The sequence below is a fragment of the Apodemus sylvaticus genome, chromosome 10, assembly GCF_947179515.1.
Source record: "Apodemus sylvaticus chromosome 10, mApoSyl1.1, whole genome shotgun sequence".
Taxonomy (NCBI): Eukaryota; Metazoa; Chordata; class Mammalia; order Rodentia; family Muridae; genus Apodemus; species Apodemus sylvaticus.
In genome coordinates, this window is record NC_067481.1 from 14,759,513 (window position 1) to 14,780,918 (window position 21,406).

Genomic DNA, 21,406 nt, shown 5'->3' on the forward strand with positions numbered 1-21,406 from the left:
AATGTTTGTTGGAAAGATGATGGGAGAAAGAGGGGAAGCTGATGTGACATCATCACCAAGTCCACGTGGACGAGGATGCTCGGAGGCACAAACGTAGATTTTAAAGATTATTCTGTGCACTGGTGAGATAGTTCAGCTGTTGTCAAACTCGTAAACCTGAATTTGATCACATGGACCCATGTGGCAGGAGGAGAAACCCCGCCTTTTCAAGATGTGCTCTGACCTCAAATAAGTGGGCCGTGGCATATGTATGCTCCCAGCCTCATGCACATACATGAAATAAATAAAAACAATGTGACAATTTTTGTCAGTCTTATGTACATGTGTGAAGTGTGTTTTTCCTCTCATTGTGTGTGTCCCTGTATGTTCTTATGTGAACAGTGCATGTGCACATGTGTATATTATGCACGGAGAGGCCAGAGGACAATCTCAGGTATCAGTCTTCAGGAGCTGCCCACCTTGGTTTAGGAGACAGCTTCTGTCCCTGGCCTGGTGTGCACCAGTTAGACTAGACTGGCCAGCCAGTGAGGTCCAGGGGTTCCCCCATCTCTGCTTCTACAGCACTGAGACCACAGGCGTACATCGCTGTGCCTCGCTTCCACACATGGGATCTGGGGTGAACTCAGATAATCCCATTTCTTGCAGATGGCAGCTGAGCTATCTCCCCAACACCCTTTTGTTTGTTTTGTGACAATGCTTCTGGTAGCCAGGCTAGCTTGGAATTGACTATGTAGTCCAGGCTAGCCTCAAACTCTTAATCCAACTGGTTCAGTCTCCCAAGTGCTAGGACTACAGACTGTGTGTTTTCCATAGTGTTTTGTAGAAGGTTTGGAAAACTCTAAACTTAAAAAAAGTGTAAGAGCTCTAGGAAAGTATGTAAAGAGATCGAGCTATCTTCAATGGAGCTCCACACCCATCCTGTCTTTAAAAAAAGGCGTGTCTATATTTAAAGTGGCAAATAAGCCCCGTAGTGCTGTCCACAATCCCTGTGTTGACCCCTTTCGCCCAGACAGGAATCCATCCTCAGAGAGCTTAGTGTGGCGTATTCTTTGGCTTGTGCATAAAAGGAACAAGTGCAGAAGCAGGCCCAAGCTGCTGGCATCTGGCATCTAACCTGCCCAGTAAGCAGCTCCTGCCTCCTTCTATATTTACCTTAAGTAGATCTTGCTTGATTATTTAGGAAGATGCTGAGTTGATGGGAGCAGATCACCCTGTTCCTGACACTGTAACACCAGAGGAACATGATGCTCCCTCAAACTGCCTTCTGTGTCTCCCCTGCTGAGAGAGGCTTTGGGAGTTTGGTGAAAGTGAAACTCCCTCCCTGGCCCCCTTCTGTAGTGTTAACCCCACACCCCTGTGTGTTACTAATGGGAAGGATGAAGAGGGGCAATATGTTCCTGATGACCCAGGAGGCAAATGTATCCCAAATCTCTCTGTCCTTTCTCTGATTTTTCTCTTCATTAACTAAATGGTACATGGATGGAAACAGATTAAACTTGGCAACTTATCGTGATCTGCCTTTCGAGGGAAGCAAAGTCTATGTGTTAGTCCAGTGACATTTAAGTGCTTCCACTGTGCCTACTGGGCACTCTGTTTTCCCGACTGTGAGCAGAGATTCAAATGACATACTATGATAGAAGCTGATGTCCTTGGAACTGAACTCCAGCCCTCTGCAAGAGCAGCAAGTGCTTTTAACAGCTGAGCCATCTGTCCAGCCCCTGACTTTTGTTTTGATAGCATGTAAGCCACACATGATTGAAACTTTGTTATTTCACAGAATGCTAGTAGCTTTGATTTTTTTCTAATTAGACTATTTCTATAAAGGAGGAGAGATTTGAATGTCCTCATTCTTATAGTGTCCAGGGCTGAACAGCTGTTATGGGTGAGTAGGTTGCACTCCGATCATCAGAACCCTTCCTGTAAGCACCCAGGCTACCGAGCCTGACCCTATGGGGGCACGGCAAGGAAGGAGCTCGGGTCCTGTCTGCTGCCCACAGTCCTGCCTGCCAGCCAAGACCATGAATCAAAGTCTCTGGCACAAAGTCATATTATGAACCTTGGGCTTCCTATAGAGTTTGGCTCACTCCAGGCTGATCTCTAATAAAGACAAAGGCCAGGGGACAGAAACATCTTTCTTCTAGCTCCTGGCAAATACCATTTTGATCCCGTCTCCATCTCAGTGTCCAGAAAATTGGATTGGAAGCAGGACATCGCTGGGGAGTAAATCAGATTAGTGCTTCCTCCCTCGCTGCCTCCAGCAGGCCTCTCATTCTGCTGAGCACTTCTCTCATTTATATGAAGTCATTTATGACCTCCCCTACCCCCCCAGCCCCGTGTCACAGGGACATTTCTAAACCAACAGAGTCAGTACAGGCAGTGGGTGAGCCTCCCATCCACAGTGCCTAGAGGATTGGGCTTATTGGAAAATACTGCCAGTGGCTTCATTTTGTCTGGAGAAATGTCTGTTTCCTCATAGCTTTCACGTAGCTCAACACTAAGTGACCTCAGGAGAGTCCCCGTCTGTCCCTCAGAGGTGACTTGGTGTCTGACAGTGGCCCAGGCCCCAGAGCTGATTGGAGTGGGACCCTGAGTCCTGGATCAACACAGGTGCTTGCAGAGTCCTCTGTGTGGGCACTTACAGAGAGGCATGTCTGTTTTCACAGGAACCCATCTGCTGACAAGAAGCGGCAAGGAGCAGGCAGCACAGCTGTGTGCGACAGGAATAAGGAACTGCCCTGATGGGTGTTGAGGTTTCCGGTTCCTCCTGAGACCTTTCAATTTCCAAGAACTTCTTGGAGTGTTTCTGTCACAAAATGTGGACAGGCTCTGCTTGTTTCCATGGCACAGATGCTTTTGAGAACAGAGCCTTGAACACTTCACGCTAAAATTAGGTTCCCAAAAGCCCACAGCTGATTCTAGAACTAACTCTCCTCAACCCCACACCCGGGTCAGCCGTGAAACCAGGACTTCATGCATCTGAACATAACTCTGCCACTGAGTTCTGCCCCGGCTTTCTGAACCCCATTGGAACCTTTGGTGTTTCTCCAAAGCCACAGGAACTCACCCTATGCCTGTGTGGCGCACAGAGCCTCTTACTGTTTCCCTGATAGCTTTCGCTGTCTTTGTAAATTTAGAAGTATTTGGGAGGCCCAAGCTGAGAGCCCTCCACACTCCAGAGGCCTCGGGCTCAGATGCAGAAGTCTACCTCCGCGTACTTCCCACTGGATCATGACATATCTATGCCTAACACCACGGAGAAGGCTCCCATGAAGTCAGGAATTGGAACTTGAGGAGGTCCCAAGGAGAGAATAGGAACCGGGGAACCCAGGTTTAAGTGCTGCCATCTGGTCTTCCACAGGCCACCTCCATCTTTCTTCCTGCAGCTTCTAAAGCTGGTTTGTCTGTCTCGTGGTTCTCATTATCCTCTTCCGACAGAATGGCGTGAACGTCTCTGGGAGTAGACAGACGTAGGCATCCAAATACCATAACATTTTTTTTTCTCAGACCAAATAATAAGAATGCTTAGGCTTTTAGCACCTAAATTTATGGGATGTGATATTATTGTATTTGGGTTAAATTTATGTTTGATCGATAACTCCAATGTTACTATGCTTAGCTATCAGTGTTAGGCACAAACCCAGGGCTGGTATAGACTTTATTTATGTCTGATTTCTTTGTGAAACTGATTCTTTCTCATGCCCTACTTTTAGGATTTGAATTTTAGCAGAATTAATCTGAAACGACTCAGAATTATACAATTAATTGCATTCAGCTTCAATTACAGTTTGTGCTAGCTGAGGCAGGCTCTTGCCCTCCCTGGGGCAGGCACTTGCACATGGCTGTCTTGGCAGGTGCTAAGGCCCTGTGGCTCTCTGGTCAGTTATGCCAGCTTCCTAGGGAGAGTCATTCAGGGCTAGCAGTCTTTTGCCAAGTGCATAAGAGTTGTAAGGACCCAGGAGTGCCACAGGGCTGTTGACCTCAGATTCTCTTATTATGGTAAGGGGGAAAAACAGAGTCTGACCTAAAGGGTGAAAGAGTTAAGAATTAGGTAGGAGGGAGTTTCCTCCTTCATTGTTGTGGGTCCTGTTATCACTGACCATGGCTGGGAGCAGGGAAGATGAAGGGCCTCCTCCCAGCTCAGAGGAGCCAGAGGATGAGACCAGATAACAAAGGGACTTATAGAGGGGACATGGGAATTAACAAGAGGCTACAAAATACTGAGTTCTGGTGTGCGGAGAAACATTCTATGGTTGAATCAGCTACAGGTTTGGGCTTCTTCTGCTGGGGTGGGGGATATCTTTAGATCAGTGTGCTGAAGTCAGGGACAGCCTGTCTCCAACTCCTGCTCCTCTGGAATGTTCTTATTTTCTTCTCAGGCTGACTTCATTCACACTGTCTATTTGGCAACACATGACCGAATTTGGAGCCTAGCTCTTTTTGGCAGGAAAAGTTCATTAATTTTAGTTGGCTCTCCTCACCCTTCACAAGTGTGCCTGGAAAAAAAAAACTGCCTCTCATAACCATACAGACTCCATCCCTTGCCTGGACTTCCAGGTTCTAAGATGGTTCTGTGTATCTGGCTGGGGGTGGGTGGGTGCTCTGAGAAAAGACAGGCCCCCAAGAGCGTTTGAAGCGGAGCTGCCAGGAAGATGGTTAAATGCAGAAGCATTTGTGAGTTTATAGACTATGAAAGATTATCCTAGTATCTCTGATTGTGTAAGCGATGATCCACTGTGCCAGGCTCAGTCATCCTCACTGACTTACAGCAAACAGCCTGCTGTGGCATTTGGATGAACTGTGTTCTTCATGTGTGGGTGGGAGATTTCCTTCCACTCGGTATCCAAGACCTCAGGGCTGGAAGAAACCTAAACGCACGCGGCACTCTGTTCATGCCTTTGTGAATGGATCGGACCTGTGAGCACAGAGTTCATAGAAACCTCTGTGTGGGAGCCCCAGCTGTCCTCATCTATTTTCCTTCCCCATGTTCCCTTCCTGGTTTCTCTCTGTAGCCACTCCAACCGTGTCCTTCCGAAGTTCATGTCCATGTGTCCCCTCACTATGTGACTGATCTGTATTCAGGTATCATGCTTTGGTTCCAGTGAGATCTCCTTAGGTGGGCACTGGCTCTCAACTCAGTGGCCGTGACAGTACACAGAATGTAGCAGAGATGGCAGAGGCAGAGGTTGGTGCGATGCATGTCCAAACCAAAGAATGCCGGGAAGCCCCAGAGACTGGGAGGGAGACATGGAAAAGATCCTTTTCAGAGCTTCAAGAAGGAATCGGCTGAGTCAACACTTGGATTTCAGGCTTCTCTCTTTGCACAGCTAGAGATCAACGCCCTGCTGTCTAGGCCGCTGGTGCTTAGCCTTGGGAACTCTTCAGCATTCCTTTGCTCTCTTCATCCTCTCTGTATTTTTTGATCAACAGAAGACATACATTGCTGCCCATTCTAAGTGTGGCTTTTTCCAACCTATGTGTAAGAGCTGTAAGGGCAATTTTCAATTGATGTTATGACGGAGGTTCTTTAGAAGGCCGTGATCAATCCTCAAATTCAGAGTTAATAGTACTCAAAATCCCTGTGTTCTCTCCAAGGCTGGCAATGAGCCTCAAACACTGTCATCTACCATCTATATGGGAGTATGTGAGCTAGCTGCATGTTCCCTCTGCTGCTGTCTGAGATGATTTGGGGGCTGACTTTGAAATATGCAAATGAAAGAAAAGCCAAAGAAGACAGAAAGTAGAGAACCCCCCCCCTTGCTGGCTTGCCCCCCTTACAGTGTCAAGGGCAGGGAGCTGGCTCCAGCAGAGCGCTGTTGGCCTGCAACGTATGTCCACCCCATCTTGTTGCTTTGCTGATGGTCACACCACAGCACTGGGTGAATGCTCCCTTCAGTAAAAGGAAAACACAGCATGGACAGGTGATAACTGGTAGAGTTGTGCCGGTGGTTTATGCTAGCCAAGATTTCCTGGGTATGCCTTGATTAACAGCTGCTCTAGGTGTCCAACACGAAGTGATCACACTTGAGAGAAGTGTTTCAGATTTTGGAGCTTTTGGGGCTAAAAAAATGCCTAGACTTTATGGTTTGAGCACCTGTAACCCGAGATACTCCAAAACCCAGAACTTCTTCGATGTCATGGTGGCGCTTGGGATTTCAGATTTTCACAGTAGAGATTCTAGTCTTACATATGGTTTCTTAGTGTGCAAGGGTGGTCATGAAGCCTAGGAGATCCCAATGGCCCCATCTTGCTTCCAATTTTTTGAGTCCTGGAGAGTTGTTCCCATCCGTCAGTGGTACCATCTCTCTGTTGCTGCTGGTGTTAGGTTGCACCAAAGCTAGCTAAGCACCTGGCTCTAGAACTCTCAGCAACTACTGACCAGGACCATTAACTAGTCAGGGCTGCTGCTGGGGTATGTTGGACTCCTGTGGACATCAGTTGTCTTTCTGGGATGATAAAGTGAGGCCCAATACCTTCATGGGTCTATTTTGTCCATAAGTTCCTCTGTCCTCTCTCACTTGTCAAGATGGTTTGGAGCAAGCAGCCTGAAACCTGTGTTACAACTTCCACAAAACCCTGCTGCGACAGTTGTGATTTCTAAGACAAGTCATCACTGGGATTCAACTGGGTGAGAACATACCATTTTAAAACTTGAAGGTTGAGAGACAATATTGAAATAAAAAGGAAAGGAAAGGAAAGGAAAGGAAAGGAAAGGAAAGGAAAGGAAAGGAAAGGAAAGGAAAGGAAAGGAAAGGAAAGGAGAGGAAAGAAAGTGTGTTTCTTAGAAGCACACAGTGTTAGTGCCCCTTTTGTTGGGGTCTTGATGACTCTGTGCAGTGGATCTGCTTTGTATTTAAGATGTTGGAAGAAGGTTCTATTTGAAGTGTTGCAAACATGAACCTCCTAACCTTGTAGTTAGAAAAAGCAAAATGCTGGAAACTGTTGTCATAAAACCCCTAGCAGAATATTCTATATGCTTAGGAACCCCCTTAAGATTAGTTGTGTCTTTTCAAGTTTGTCTGTTGACATTCCTGTTATATAGTAGTAAACAAAGAACAGGACAACAATGGAAGGAAGGAATACCTTTTAAATGCTGACTATGTGCCCAGCCTTGACATGTTCATATTACCCCAACCTACAGAAGAGGGAGAGGGGCTCAGAGATGTAAGATAGATTGCAGAGTTTGCTATGTCGCCAAGTAATGTAGTTGGGAATTTAAACCTAGACTTTTCTCCTGAGTTTTCTCACTTATATTAGTTGTCCTGGCTACACAGCATTATATATTACATTTAATTTATTTTACTTTTTCTCTACTGTGATCAAATATCTGACAAGCAGCATTACAGGGGAAGGAGGATCTAGTTTAGCTCACAGGCAGGCACAGCACAGAGTAGGCTCCTTGGAAGCCCTGCCCACATAACTCCATGTTGGCTAGCTAGGCCCTAGATGTAAAAGGTATCCCAGCCTCCAGACCAGTGCCACCAGCTGGGGACCAAAGTTCAGGTTCATGACCTCCATGGTGGTTGGGGGAATTTTACAATGAAACTATAGTATCACACACACACACACACACACACACACACACACACACACACAGAGAGAGAGAGAGAGAGAGAGAGAGAAACGGTAATCTGGCTTCACCAGAAGCACCGAAGAACACTCTGAGATGCTATATCCAAAGAGCAGGCTGAAGAATACGCACTGAAAGGTCATACTATGTTCTCCATCCCTATTAATAAAGAGAAGAAGAAGGAGGAGAACAAGGAGGAGGAGGAGAAGGAGGAGGAGGAGGAGAAGAAGAATAGGAGGAGGAGGAAAAGGAGGGGGAGGAGAAGAGTAGAAAGGAGGAAAAGGAGGAGGAGAAGAGGAGAAGTAGGGGGAGGAAGAGGAAAAGGAGGAGGAGGAGAAGAGTAGAAAGAGGAGGAAGAGGAGGAGGAGGAGAAGGAGGAGGAGAAGAGGAAGAGTAGGGGGAGGAAGAGGAAAAGGAGGAGGAGGAAGAGAAGAGTAGAAAGAGGAGGAAGAGGAGGAGGAGGAGAAGGAGGAGGAGAAGAGGAGGAGTAGGGGGATGAGGAGGAAAAGGAGGAGGACGATGATGATGACAACAACAGTGATGATGACCGTGCAACACTCTTGGGAAATATTGATGATCAGATCCCAGGAGGCTGCAAAGATGGCTTAATCCATGAAGCACTTAGCATAAAAACTTTAGGACTTGAGTTCTGATCCCCAGTTCCCAAGTGATAAAAAAAGGTAGGTGTGATAAACATCTTTAATCCCAATGCTTGGGAGGCAGAGGCAGACGGATCCTTGATTGAGTTCAAGGCCAGCCTGGGCCTATGAAATGAGTTCTAGGCAGCCAGGGCAACACAGCAACACTGCAACACACACACACACACACACACACACACACACACCAAATAAGTAAATAAATAATAAGGCTATTTTTAAAGTATTGGTGGGTTTGGAATAGGTTACTTTTTTTTCTTAAAGATTCTTTCTTGGTTGGCTTATTCTACCATTCAGCTAGCGAAAATGTGTCAGTTTTAAGCACCACCTCTCTGTCCATTTCTTCCCTGTTCATGTAGACAGGCAAGGAGGGACACCCAGCTGTATTGGGGGTGGGGGCTCTGTTTGTTATTGATCTGCCCTTCTTAAGAGAGTTTTTAAGCAAATAATTATTTGGGATGTGTTAGTTTCCTTTCAGTGCCTGAGCCTTGCTCTGTGCCTGTTCCCTGACCTTTTATTCTCTCAATCTAGAAGCATACAGCTCCCGTAAAGCCTGTGAGTGTTACACAGCACGCGTGCAGGAAGAACCTGCCCGGGGACCCTGAGTAATCCATCCGCAGGCTCTAGGGATGAATCATTCATGAGTGCAGGTTTTCCATCCAGCTCAGAGGCTACAGGCCTGTCTCACAAAGTTGATTTGTTTAAAAATTCACACTTGCTTTGGGCTTGTTTCCGATACCAAGAGTTGCATTGTTTTGTTTTCCAAGCAAGTTTAAAGGAGCGGGCTTGCTTAGCTTCAGTGACTGTGCAGAGTGATGAACTGTATTCTGAAACCCATGAGTATCGTTGACTGTGGACTTGACTGTGATCTCATAAAGAAGCGCAGATGCATGTAAGACCCTTGTGCCTGAAGTCATGGTCGTGATCTTGGTTATATGACTATAACAATAATTTCGTTTGTTCGATATTTGAGACAAGTGCTCATTGAGCCATAACCCTCAAGCTCGCTATGCGCATGTATACCACACAGGGCACATGTGGAAGTCAGAGGACAGCCTGTGGGAGTCAGTTTTCTTCTTCAACTATGTAGTCCTGAGGATTGAACCCAGGCTGTCAGGCTTGGTGGCAAGTGCTTTTAACTGTAGAGACATTTTGCCAGTCCTTAAATTTAATTTCAACTGATGCATGGAACCATAAAAGTTATAAATATTTGGGATACTGTGTGATTCTATGACACATGTGTCATTGTGCAGTGTTTGAGTAGTAAGATCTCCTAAGTTGGACTTATTCTAATAGTTGGTGTGGAGGCTAAAGGTCTTCTTTGGATACCGTCCTTTATAATTCTCCACCATACTTTTTGAGACAGGTTCTCTCAATAACCCTGAGGCCTGACTAGGAAGCATGTCTGGGGATCTGTTTGTCTGATTCCTCTGTCACCCTGGCGGTTCTTTTATGGGTCCTGGGGATTCAAACTCAGGTCCTCAATGCTTGTGTGGCAAGTACTTTCCCCACTAAGTGCTAGGAAACTATTGTCAATTCTGTAATGAGGAAACACAGCAAATCTACTGCTCACCGCAATGTGCTGAGCCCTGTCCCTAGCATTTGCAAAGATTCTGGGGCAAGCCTGAACCTTTCTATATAGTTCATGGATAGACTTCTTTGGCATTCAAGCTGCACATGTGGAAAGAATGTATGTGTGGGTGGAGGAAACATCTGGCAGCCGAGCAGAGGTGGGGACTGGTCCCTCGTGGACTGGCTAAGAGCTTGACACTGAGCCAGAGGTCCTGTGCGTGTGTCATGTGCTACTGGTAAACTCTCTGACTCTAGAAGCCCTCTCTGGACTCTAGGCACTTGCTTGGGGAGTTGGGGAGGGGGAGTTGGGGGTGGGGGCGGCTCAAGATATTCTGGAAAGTTTCCTAATGAACAGCAAGCGGCTGCCTCTCCCTCCCAGGTTCTGTGGTACTTATCACAACACAGGGCAAACTTCTTGGCAAATTATGATTCACCATAAGTTTGCCACATTGAATGTTACAAAAATAAATAAAAGATAGAATCCATGCTGCTGCGAACTGATAAGTCTCCCACTAAAATTCAGACATCTTTTTTTTTTCCTGTAAAGCACAAAGATTTGGATGTTTGAGATTTTAAATAAAGTTGACCTTGTTTCCACATCTCTGGGGGTTGGAGGGGGGAGACAAAAGCGGGACCTGAATCAATGTTACTAGAAAAAGTTTTGCCTGGGGCATTCCCTCCCACAGGGGTCAAGGAGGGAAAGTGTCAGTGGGAATTCAAACTGTGACCCTTCTTCCTTCCTAAAAGAGACTGGAAATTACTCATGTCTTCAGGTTGAAGTTTGAAGCTGGCATTTGATACCAGAGAGTGATTCATTTCTCATTGTAGCAAGGAATGCTTGAATTGAAAGTCAAACCACATTAGCACCCAAACAGAAACTGCAGGAGAGGGTTGGTAGGTCAGTAGTGTGCTGGCTTCTTAGCTTCTCGAACATTCTAAAGGCGGCTCTCCCTGTAGCAAGTCTTCTCATTCTCCTGCCTTTGAGCAACTTGCAGAGGGTGGCTACACATCTCACCCTCTGGTGAGAGATGGTGTGGGGAGGTTTCAGACTGCAGAGTGAGTGCCTTACAGACTTAGACCCTAGCATTGGACATCATGATTACCTTGAGCAGTTGAGGCTCGGGGACACCAATGAATTTGGATGAGGCATGTCTCCTTGCTGTCTCCCCACTGCATGCTACAACAGCAGAGTTTACTTGGAATAGGTATTAAATATAGCATGACATTCCTGGTTGGCTTAAGGTAAACAAACCCAGTTTCCTCATTTGCAAACAAGAGATTCAATGATGCCTTACTTTATAGTGAGCAAAATGACGCTTGGGGGAACATTTTTTTTTTTTTTTTGAGCTCAAGAAACTATCAGAAACAGTGCCCATCCTGGTTCTTTTAGATTAGGAATGGGGGCTGTAATGGTCCCTCAGTGGTCAAGCTTCTGCCCTGCATCAAGGAGACTGTGGTTTGGTCCCTGACATCACAAAAATAAACAAATACAAATTTATAAAATAAAAGCAGAGTTATTTTTTTTGTTTGCACTTTAAAGTATGCTTTCTTTGCTCTGCAGAGTGCATAAGTCAAGTCCCTCCTGTACCCACTCTCCTTCCTGCTGTGACACCTTTGCTCTTGAAATGTTAGCTTGCTGTTCCCAGATTCCTTCTCAGCTCCTTTTATATTTCTGCTCAGCTAAAATACAAGCTGAAGACACAATGTCTCTCGAATGATAACATTAATCAAATAAATATATATTTTCTATTTGGTATTTTGGCCTTAAGAAATGACTATATAGCACAGGCTCTTGCTTTATCTGGGTTTGTGCTTCATAGTTACCTACAAGGAAAAGTAATGTATAAGAAAAAGAAAATAAGTGAGCTGGAAAGCAAGCAAGTGATTTTTTGTTGCCTGCGAGTCAAAGCAAAACTTTTTGCTCACGTGGCTGCTTTGGAAGCTGAGGAATTCCAGGTTCTCATTTGGTAGAGCAGGCTATGTCTCTGGCTGCCACAAACACATTTGTCATCTGAGAACAGTGGCTTGCATTCAACTGACCAATTCACCTCTGAAGATGCATTTTTCCTCATGGCCAATCAGAGTCCATATTTCTCCAGGGCCCAACACTATTGTGAGTGGCTGCTGATATTTGGCTTTAACAAGAGTACTTTCCTCTACTTGGTTTGCTCCCAACATCATCCTGACCTTCTCAACTGGACACTGACCCAGAGTGGGTGTAGCAATGTTCTTCCCGCAAGGCATCCAAATCCAAGTTGTGGCTGGACAAAGCACCTACAGTATCATTCCACCAGGAGTCCTGAGGTGGTCCTGTGAAGGATGCTGGGAAACTGGAAGTGAACAGAGTTAACGTTACTGGAGTCAAGTGGGGACTGGCTGGTGTTCCCACTCACTGCTCCCTCTTACCTCCCAGAGGGTCATTTCTCTGTTTTCCAGATCTCTCCAAGGCTTTGCTTTCAATCCCCTGAGGAAGCATGGAGGCAATAGAGCTCAGCTTAGGTCCCTCCTGGGCTGTAATTTTCAATTTGGGCTTAGTCCAAGCAAGAGGGCCACAGACTATGGTGGGGTTCCTTGTGAGGACAGAAAATGTTACCCCACAAAATGCCGGAGAGTCTCCATAGTTATGGTTTTCCTCCTTTTTCTGTGGTCACCACTTTCAAGACCCCTCCCACTCTGTCCCTCCCCTCCCACTCTCCTCCCACTCTGCCCTTCCCCCTCCCACTTTGCCTCTCCCCCACATACCCCTCCCGCTCTGCCCCTCCCACACTGTATTTGGCCACAGACAGATTATATTTCATCCTCTCCATTCTCTAGTTGCGACCAACATATTTCCCGAAGACAAAGCCTGTTATGTTACCAGGGCTTGCTAGGAGCACATCTTCCTGTTCCTTTCTTGCAGCTTCATAGCCGGGGTAGTGATTTGTTTAATGTAGGAGTAGATGTGATGGACACCAAATTTATAAAAGAAAAGAAAATTATAAAGTGATGAATGTTCACTAGAGAAAATAAAATATGATGAAAACAAACATAATCCATCTATGAGATAATGGCTTTTCTGTGGCCTCTTTTCACAGGAACCTTAAAAACAAGGGTGTGGGTCTCAGTAGTTAAGAGTGACCATCTACTCTCCCAGAGGTCATGAATTTGATTCCCAGCGCCCAACACGCCAGCTCACAACTAATTCTTAACTCCCGTCCCAGGGCATCTAACACCCTCTTCTGGCCTCCATGGGCCCTGCAGGCACATGTATCCAGAAACAGCAAAAAGACCCATACACACTTAAAAACAAATGAAGAAAAATATATTCATCTCTAATTTGTCTGCTAAGCAACTGATCTACCATTCTAATTTTATGAGTTAGTATTAATGGCACAATTTTGGAAATTACCATAATTTGGCTGCAAAATCTCCATGAGGCTTCTCACATTTACTTGCCTCCCAAGCTGCCTGATTCTGTCACTTGTGCTATTGAGGAGTTGTTTGGAAGTAGGACAAGGAGCTGTCTGCAGCTACTTAAGCTTTAAGGATAAGTGTTTGATGTGGAGTCCCTGGGACTTTATTTCTGGAATGTGAATGCACAAACCATCTGGGTAAAATCTGTAGCTTCTCAAACAGGTATTTGGAGCTTTGTAAGGAAGAGGAAAAAAACTTTGAGAATTGGTCTAAGGTACCCTGGGGACAGATGGGCAGAGCTGTGAGGGGAAAAGAGCCACGGGAATCACACAAACTCAGAGGTTTGCAAAGAACCACCTGGTCCAGAACTGGAAGTAGTTTCTCCTCTGGGAAGAGACAGCAGGCCGTCGTCTGTCCATGCAGATGTCTGCTCCGCACGTTCACGGGCTTCTTTCATTTAGCTGAATCGGAAATGGGCATGATTTGGGTGCTCAGGCCAGGAAGAGGCTACGGAAACGCATAGGAAACAACTATCAGCGAAGAGGCAGTTTGACCAATAGGAAGAAATATTTGCTAATTATATATCTAATTAATATCTAGGAGACTAATATCTAGAGTCTATTGAGAACAGTAGTGCCTCACAGGCACATGGTACCAGAGAAACTCCCCAGACCTATCTCTGGGCCGCTGCATAACGAGCCTGAATCAGTTTGCATTTTTACAGAGCAGGATCATAGCATGAGTTGGAGATACCTGGCCGTGCCCAGCCTTGGGGACCTGCTCTGTGTAAATCTGGTAATTCCCCAGGTGTTGAACAACTCAGACTTAAAGGGCATCAGAAGCCCTTCATTTCAATACCAAGGATTGCCCTTTTGAAGCAGCCTTGAAGGACTTGACATTCCAGGGTTTAATTATTGGAGACAAGCAAAGGTGATGAGATGCCACTCTGAAGTGGATGTTTAACCACGTGAGTAGAAGAGGAAGCGTGATCAATCTCCAAAGGGAACCCTCAACTCAGCCTTCTCCTTGCAGACGGATGGGCAACTGGCTCGTCTAGCCTAGTGAGCGTGTAGACAGACCTTTAGGCTGTTTGATGCAGGAGGGGAAGCTTCCTGCTACAAATCTTTCCTGGCCTTTGGACTGTGTGTGAGATGGATGCATGCTTTTTAAATTAATTTCTACAAAGCTCTGCATGAGTCCTGGAGGGTAAAGATATATAAGATAAAGACCATTGACCTTATCCAGGGCAGAGTCTCTCCTTCCTGAAACAAAATTAATTTTGGTTTTGCTGACTCTGCATTAGTTAACTTTTTTCATCGCCAAGGTCAAATATCTGAAAACCCAACTTAAGGAAGTATTTATTCGGACTTGCAGTTCACCACGGCGAAGAAGTCATTTTGGCAGGAGCTCGAGTTGGATGGTCATTGTGTGTCAGAAGTCAAATGCTGGCAACTCAGTTTCCTTCCTCCATTCAGTCCAGGACCCTGTCCTACACAACGGTGACACCACACTTAATGTAGATTCTATTAGCCAAATCAAGATCACCCCTCAGTAGACCTGCCCTATACTTCTCTGCTATGTCACTCAAGATTCCCTCAAGATGACAATCACAGGTGACCGTCACACTGAGCAAATACTTCATTTCCTCAAAATCTCATTTCCATCAGTACCTTCCCCTAGAGTGAGGTTTTTTATGGGAGACATTCTGCAAGTAATACATCATTAATTAAGACCAGGTGCTCTGGTGTGTCAACTAGCCTTTGATCTCTGTTCTCATGTAGCACCAGGGACTATAATTCTATCTGATGGCTCACTCCTCTCTGAGAGTCTGTGGAGGTGGCCAGCTTGGATATTAATAATGTCTCTCAGTAAGCCTGGAGCTCATTGCCTGCACTGGCCAGACAGCTAGCTCCTAGGATTTTTCTGTCCCTTTAGTGTCCCTTCCCACCCCCACCCCCTGGCTTTGCATGAGTTCTGAGGATCTGAACTCGGGTTCTTACATTGCATGGTAGGTACTTCACCCACTTAGCCATCTCCCTAGCCTCAATGACTTCATATATCCATACAGGGAGCACATTTAATACTATGCCACTCTCCATTACATCATGTCTTCTTCCAGGAAAAGCCATATTGATAAAGTTGGGCTTGGTTTCTGGTGACAGAGTGACTTAACCTTCAGGGTCGTAGTGAGCCGCCTATGTGTATTAGTGGAGAAGGATGATGGGGCAGGGGGATTAGCATTTGGTCTGTCACTTCCATTGATCGATAAGGAACTATTCACAGTCAACATGGCCACCTCCCTGGAAACCAAAGTTGGAGGAAGTACCTTCTAGAGGTCCTGATTGGCTGTGCAGTTCCAGGGGCCATTGTTGTAAGGAAGGATGTCAGATCTTGTGGCACACTCAAGACGTCCTGGGTTTGCTCCATGACAGTAACAAGGTAGAAATGATCTTAGTCACTATTTATAGCCAGCTTGTGAATCCTATTAGCACGTCTCCAATTTTCTCTTTTTGTCAAGGGAACAGAAATCCATTATTAAGTACTTCCACAAAATGACCTTACAATTCCTTCCTAGGCTTAGCACTCAGCTGTTGGAAAGAAGTGAAGAGCCAACATCCTTTATGTTAAGTCACAGGAAACAAATACTCTGACTTGACAAGACCTTGCCAGGAAGAGCCATTGCTCTGCAGATGCCCATCTGCATCTTACAAATGAGGTTTCTGGGAAAGAGACGTCTTGAGGGTCTCTGTAGATGCCCAGCCATAAAGCTATGGAATAGTCAAGGTTGCATGGGGAATGACCATAGGCCTTTTCAGTTCCTGGAGATCATATCAGGCCTTAGCTGCCTCCACCTGACTCCCACCTCCAAACAGCAGCCTCTGCTCTCGAAGCTGTGTGTCTCTACTTAGCCGCTAGCTAGCTCTGTGCCTAACTGGGATGGTAAATGAGGTAGATTTTGCTTTCTTCGAGGTTGAAGTCAAGCCCTGAAGCAGGGCTGCCCTTCTTTCTTGGGTCATTTGTTTCTTTACTTATTTTGGCAGGGACTCACTACATAGCCCTGGCTGGCCTGAAACTCACTATGTAGACCAGGCTAATCTCAAGAGATCCATATGCCTCTGCCTCCAGAGCGCTGTGATCAAAGCTGCAGACAGGATGTGTGGCAGCCACCTACCTCTCTTCCCTACCTGATCTGTCTGTCACTCGCCACAGCCTCGTTTGTTTATGTCCAATCATCCAGGAAGACCACACCTACCACAGCTCATTCGGCTTAGTTAGTCCCTTGACCTACAAGCTAGGCAGTGCCCCCCACCCTGTTGCCTGTCCCTGCCCCTTCTCCCTGCACCAGCACTCTGACTGTGACTGATTTTACCCTCTCACCTTGCCTGCTGCTTTGCATTGTGGAGAGGGTATGGGACGGGGGCTGTCTTCCTCAGGTAGAGCTCCCGGCATGAATGTAAACACCACTAGAAAAAAAAATCATTTTTGAAGAGTAGTGTGAACATAACCAGTATTATGAAGGTTTATTTGTATCACTGATTCCTAATTTCTCATATGCCATATCTTCTCTCATAGATCAAGTTCTAGCAATCTAACAGTCGACAATGCCATTTCAAGGGCCTCTTGAGCAACATGACCTAATCAGGGAAAAATAATGCCAACAGTGTAATTGCCATGGTCAGAACCCCCCAGTGGCATCGCCTCTGTTTCCTTGTGTATATGTGCCTGCATGCCTGAACGCTTTAAAAGCTGATGGAGACCCCAGGTTGCAGTGTGCCTTTCTGCCCAGTACTTAGGGATCAATGTCTCTGCCTAGATTTGCTGGAGATAGGCGTCAGTCTAGTTGCAAGGCAATTGTTGCTATGCAAGTTGGAAGAATGCACTCTTCAGCCGTACTCTTGAGAGATGGTCATAAGAACGGCATTAGGGACTGTAGAGTGTGTTAAGCGGTTGGTTGCAGTGAATCAGGAGAAAGGCCCAACACTGCAGCTTTAAGACCTACATTTCATGGTCAACTTTGAAACACATTAGCAATGTCCATGAACAGATCAGTCTCCCTCCTTTCTTCTCTTTCTCTGAATAGTCCTTTAGATACATTTTATTTTCCCTGAAACCCACACCTTCAACCCAAAGGAGTGATGGGCTACACCTAGAACTTTTCTGAGTAGAATTACTCTGTTTCTTGCTTTGGTGGGATTTGGTTGTTTTGGAATTACAGTGGATATACATGCCTTAAAGTTGGGATACTGGGTATCATCAAATATACAAGCACTTTCTGCAGGATTCATTCCTGTGGACAGTTTCATTTTGATAGAAACCTTCTACCACCCTCTATAACAAGGAGCAGACATCCAGCAACTTATTTTTCTATCAAGTCTCCATCTATTAAGGACAAAGAGAAAAAGGCTGAATCCTTTAAATATCAGATCTTCAAGTGCTGTTTGGACAACCGAGCTGCAGACCAAGCCTTTTCCTTTGGTGACAATCTTCCTGTCATTTTAGATTGTGGTTCTGAGCCTCACCCTCCTGTCTTTAGAAATCTTAGTCAAAAGAACCAGGTGATGTGGTCTAAGCATGCTTATAATCCCAGCATTTGAGGAGCAGATGAGGCAGGGGGATTACTGTAAGTTTAAAGTCAGGTTAGGCTATATAGTCAATTCTAGGCCAGTCTAGGCCTAAATTAAAACCTCTTCCGTGCTTCCCCCATTTCAGGCACTGCCCATGTGTGTCCACAGAGCCTCTTCCCTCTGATCTCCATGTGTGTCCGCATAGCCTCTTCCCTCCGATCTCCATGTGTGTCCGCATAGCCTCTTCCCTCCGATCTCCGGGCAGCCATGTTACATTGCGGATGCTGTGCCTCATCTTCATGGCGCCATCCACCCATCTCTTCCCTCCACATTTCTGCACTTTAGGCCAGTTGTTGAAATGTGAATCACCTTGATTACTGAATGTCCTGGTAGTGATCGCCCTAGTCCAGCTCTGGTCCTTGCTTTTATCTTCTTATCTCGTCAGACAGGAAATGCCTTATCATGTTGGGAAATTATCTGGAAATTGAACCGTGAGGCCTAAACTCATCTCCCTCTCAGTTCACATGTGGAAAGGATGCAATTTTTGCTTTTTAGACCACCTGCCTGGTAGTTAATTACACCACAGGGACTTGGTTCACATTCATGGCATACGGTGATGTGGTACATTCCTGGGCTAAGAGCAGAATCACTCCCAGTGCAGTGGGGATGATGTGAAGGATGCTGGGAAAATGCCTTCCCAAGGCAGCCTGTCCTGTTTCATCTTATCCATGTCCCACCTTTCCAGGACTAGATGTCACTGTGATTTTCTTTGGTCCTTTTCTTAGCAGATGTCCTGAGTCACACTGGGAGCCTCTGTGCTGTTACTGAGGAGAGAGAGGCAGGCTAGATCTCTATCGGTGTATCACTTCCAGGTGTGACTATCCTCTACCCTATCTCACGTCCTGGCTGAACTGGACTCTTATTCCGCCTGCTTTGTGGGAAGACCTGGGCTCATAGGGAAGCAGTGGAATGGAGGGAGAGACCATCTGTGACCTCATCTGTGGGACGCACAGCTGAGACTCCTAGTGCCTGGCCTTTGGCAAATGGGAGCCTGGAGAGGAGGTGGTAAGGGGGGATGGCTGTCTCACTCCATCTTTGGCTCTCTGTCCAGGAGAGGTGTCAGTAGGATTCTGCTGCACGCTTTCTCTCTCTGTAAGAGCAAGGCAAAGCATCCCACTCTATCTGCCTACATGGGCTATGTGCCGTAGCCTGGTTCTGTCCAGCATTCCTTGAATGCTGTCTGTCTGTCCTTGGGTTTTCACTAAAAACACCCCATATATCTTTCCCCTTAGCCTAGTCCCTAGTGACCAATTATTTGGGAACACCATGCAGGGATCTGTACTTAAAAATAAAAATCCTCTTGCACTTTTTGGCCACGGTAGCCATCTTCCAGCAACTCGCCAAATGACGAACATAAATGGAAAGAGGAGAGGCACCCAGTACATATTCTCCAGGCCTTTTAGGAAACATGGAGTTGTTCCTTTGGCCACATACATGTGAATCTGTAAGAAGGGTGATATCATAGACATCAAGGGAAGGGGCATTGTTCAAAAGGGAATGCTCCTTAAGTGTTACCACGGCAAAACTGGAAGAGTCTACACTGTCACCCAGCATGCCGTGGGCATCATTGTAAACAAGCAAGTTAAGTAAGGGCAGATTCTGGCCAAGAGGATCAGTGTGCGGACTGAGCACACCAGGCCTTCAAAGAGCAGAGACGGCTTCCTGGAGTGGGGGAAGGAGAACGGTCAGAAGGAAAGGAGGCCAAGGAGAAAGGCGCCCGGATTCAGCTGGAGCACCAGCCTGTGCCACCCAGAGAAGCACACTGTGTGAGGATTAACGGGAAGGAGCCCGAGCTGTGGCGCCCATTCCATGTGAATTCATGGCCTAACGTACAAATCAGAAATAAAGGACCCAGACTGCAAAGTGTTTTCCTTGGAGGGGGGTGGCTCTTGCTCTGATCTGAAGGAATAGGGAAGGAAGCCCAAGTTGCTTTTCTAATCTGAAAATTAAAATTCTGAAAAGGTTCCCAAATCTGAAACGTCTTGAACATTGATCTGTCCCACAAATGGAAAAATCACACACCATGAAATTTGTTTGATGTATAAAAGTATCAAAATATTGAATAAACTTGTCTTCAGACATGTACATCAGGTGTACATGAAAATTGAATTTCATAGATACGGCTCTGTCCCCATGAAAACTTACAGATATGCAAATATCCTAAAAATTAAAAATACAATCAGAATACAAAAACACCTTTGGTCTCGAGTGTTTTGGATGAAGGGCACTCAGCCTGTTTGTGTGCCAGCTGAGCTGATACCCAAGGCCAGGTCATTACATGGGGACAAGGGCCCTATAGCGTGTTGGGCCCAGCAGGCAGCACACCCAAAGCTCACTGGGGGCATATTCCTGGAACTCAGAGAGAGAGAGAAAGAGAGAGAGAGAAAGAGAGAGAGAGAGAGAGCACCATGTCAGAGATCTATAGTACAACAAGAAGGCTAGCTAGCAGCAATACCACCACCCTACCAAAAGCTCAAAAATGGATAAAATTCCATTTTAATATTACTAAAAGTTATCTAAAATATGGAGACAAAACATAAAGGGTCCCCCTCCAATCATTTCAGTCCTGGGGAGTGTGCTTAGTGAGCCTGTTCATGATTATTTTGCTTAGGACTGTCCCTGTTTTCTTTTGTTTTTAGTTCTCTCTATTTTATTTTGGGCAGTTTTGAAAATTGAACCCAGGGCCTGGTTCCTGGTAGGGAAGCCCTTTACCCTACTGCTGGTCTACATCTCTAGCACTGGTTTTAGCTTATCGGCAACAGAAACTTTGAAATATATTCACATAATGAGTAGTTCACTCGTGGGGCATAGATGTGTTGAGTGGTGTTGGACAACCATCACCTGAAAGGAAGTGGATCAGCTGTTGCTCCATCTCCTCATTCGGCTGACCTGTAGTCTCTCTATCCTCTCCTTCATCAGACTCTATGGTTACTCCATCCTCTCATTCAGCTGACCTGTAGTCTCTCTATCCCCTCATTCATCAGACTCTATGGTTACTCCATCCTCTCATTCAGCTGACCTGTAGTCTCTCCATCTTCCCATTGAGGAGACCCTGGAGTCCCTCTGTTCTCTCATTCAGAGAGAATTCAGTCTCTCATTCTCTCAGCTCTTGTTGGACTTCAATTCTTGCTTGAGTCAGTTTTGTCCATTTAGCTGGCTTCCTCTTTCAGGAATTGAATACTTCCAAATCTTTCATTTTAAATTTGTTTGAAAATTATATAGTAACAATATCACCTTTCAAAGTAAAGCTAATTACCACTGGCATTTTGCTTATGTGACAATGTATCATTTTAAAATCTACTCTGATCTATTTTGTAGTCTCTGTGTGTCTCTGTGTCTCTGTCTCTGTCTCCCTGTCTTTGTCTCTGTCTGTCTGTCTCTGTCTCTGTCTCTCTCTGTAATGGTGCACCCTAGATGTTTACCTTCATCTTAGCTCTTATAATGGGTGTGCACTAACTCAAATTTTCAAACCCAGTATCCCAGTTTTCATGAATACCTGCACGCACTGGTTTTTGGGCAAACCTGTCTTCGTTTACTTTGAGTGCCTTGCTCCCTGCACAGTGAGGAACATGGCCTTGCAGCAGCATGACGCT

The 21,406-nt window shown here is 45.8% G+C and overlaps 1 protein-coding gene and 1 pseudogene across 1 annotated transcript in view; both read left to right on the forward strand.

Annotated features, from left to right (window-relative positions):
- The window catches only part of Prkca (protein kinase C alpha), a 396,501-nt gene that overhangs the window by 116,176 nt on the left and 258,919 nt on the right, over window positions 1-21,406 (forward strand). The window lies entirely within an intron of this gene.
- Window positions 19,158-19,641, forward strand: LOC127693344 (60S ribosomal protein L21-like; annotated as a pseudogene).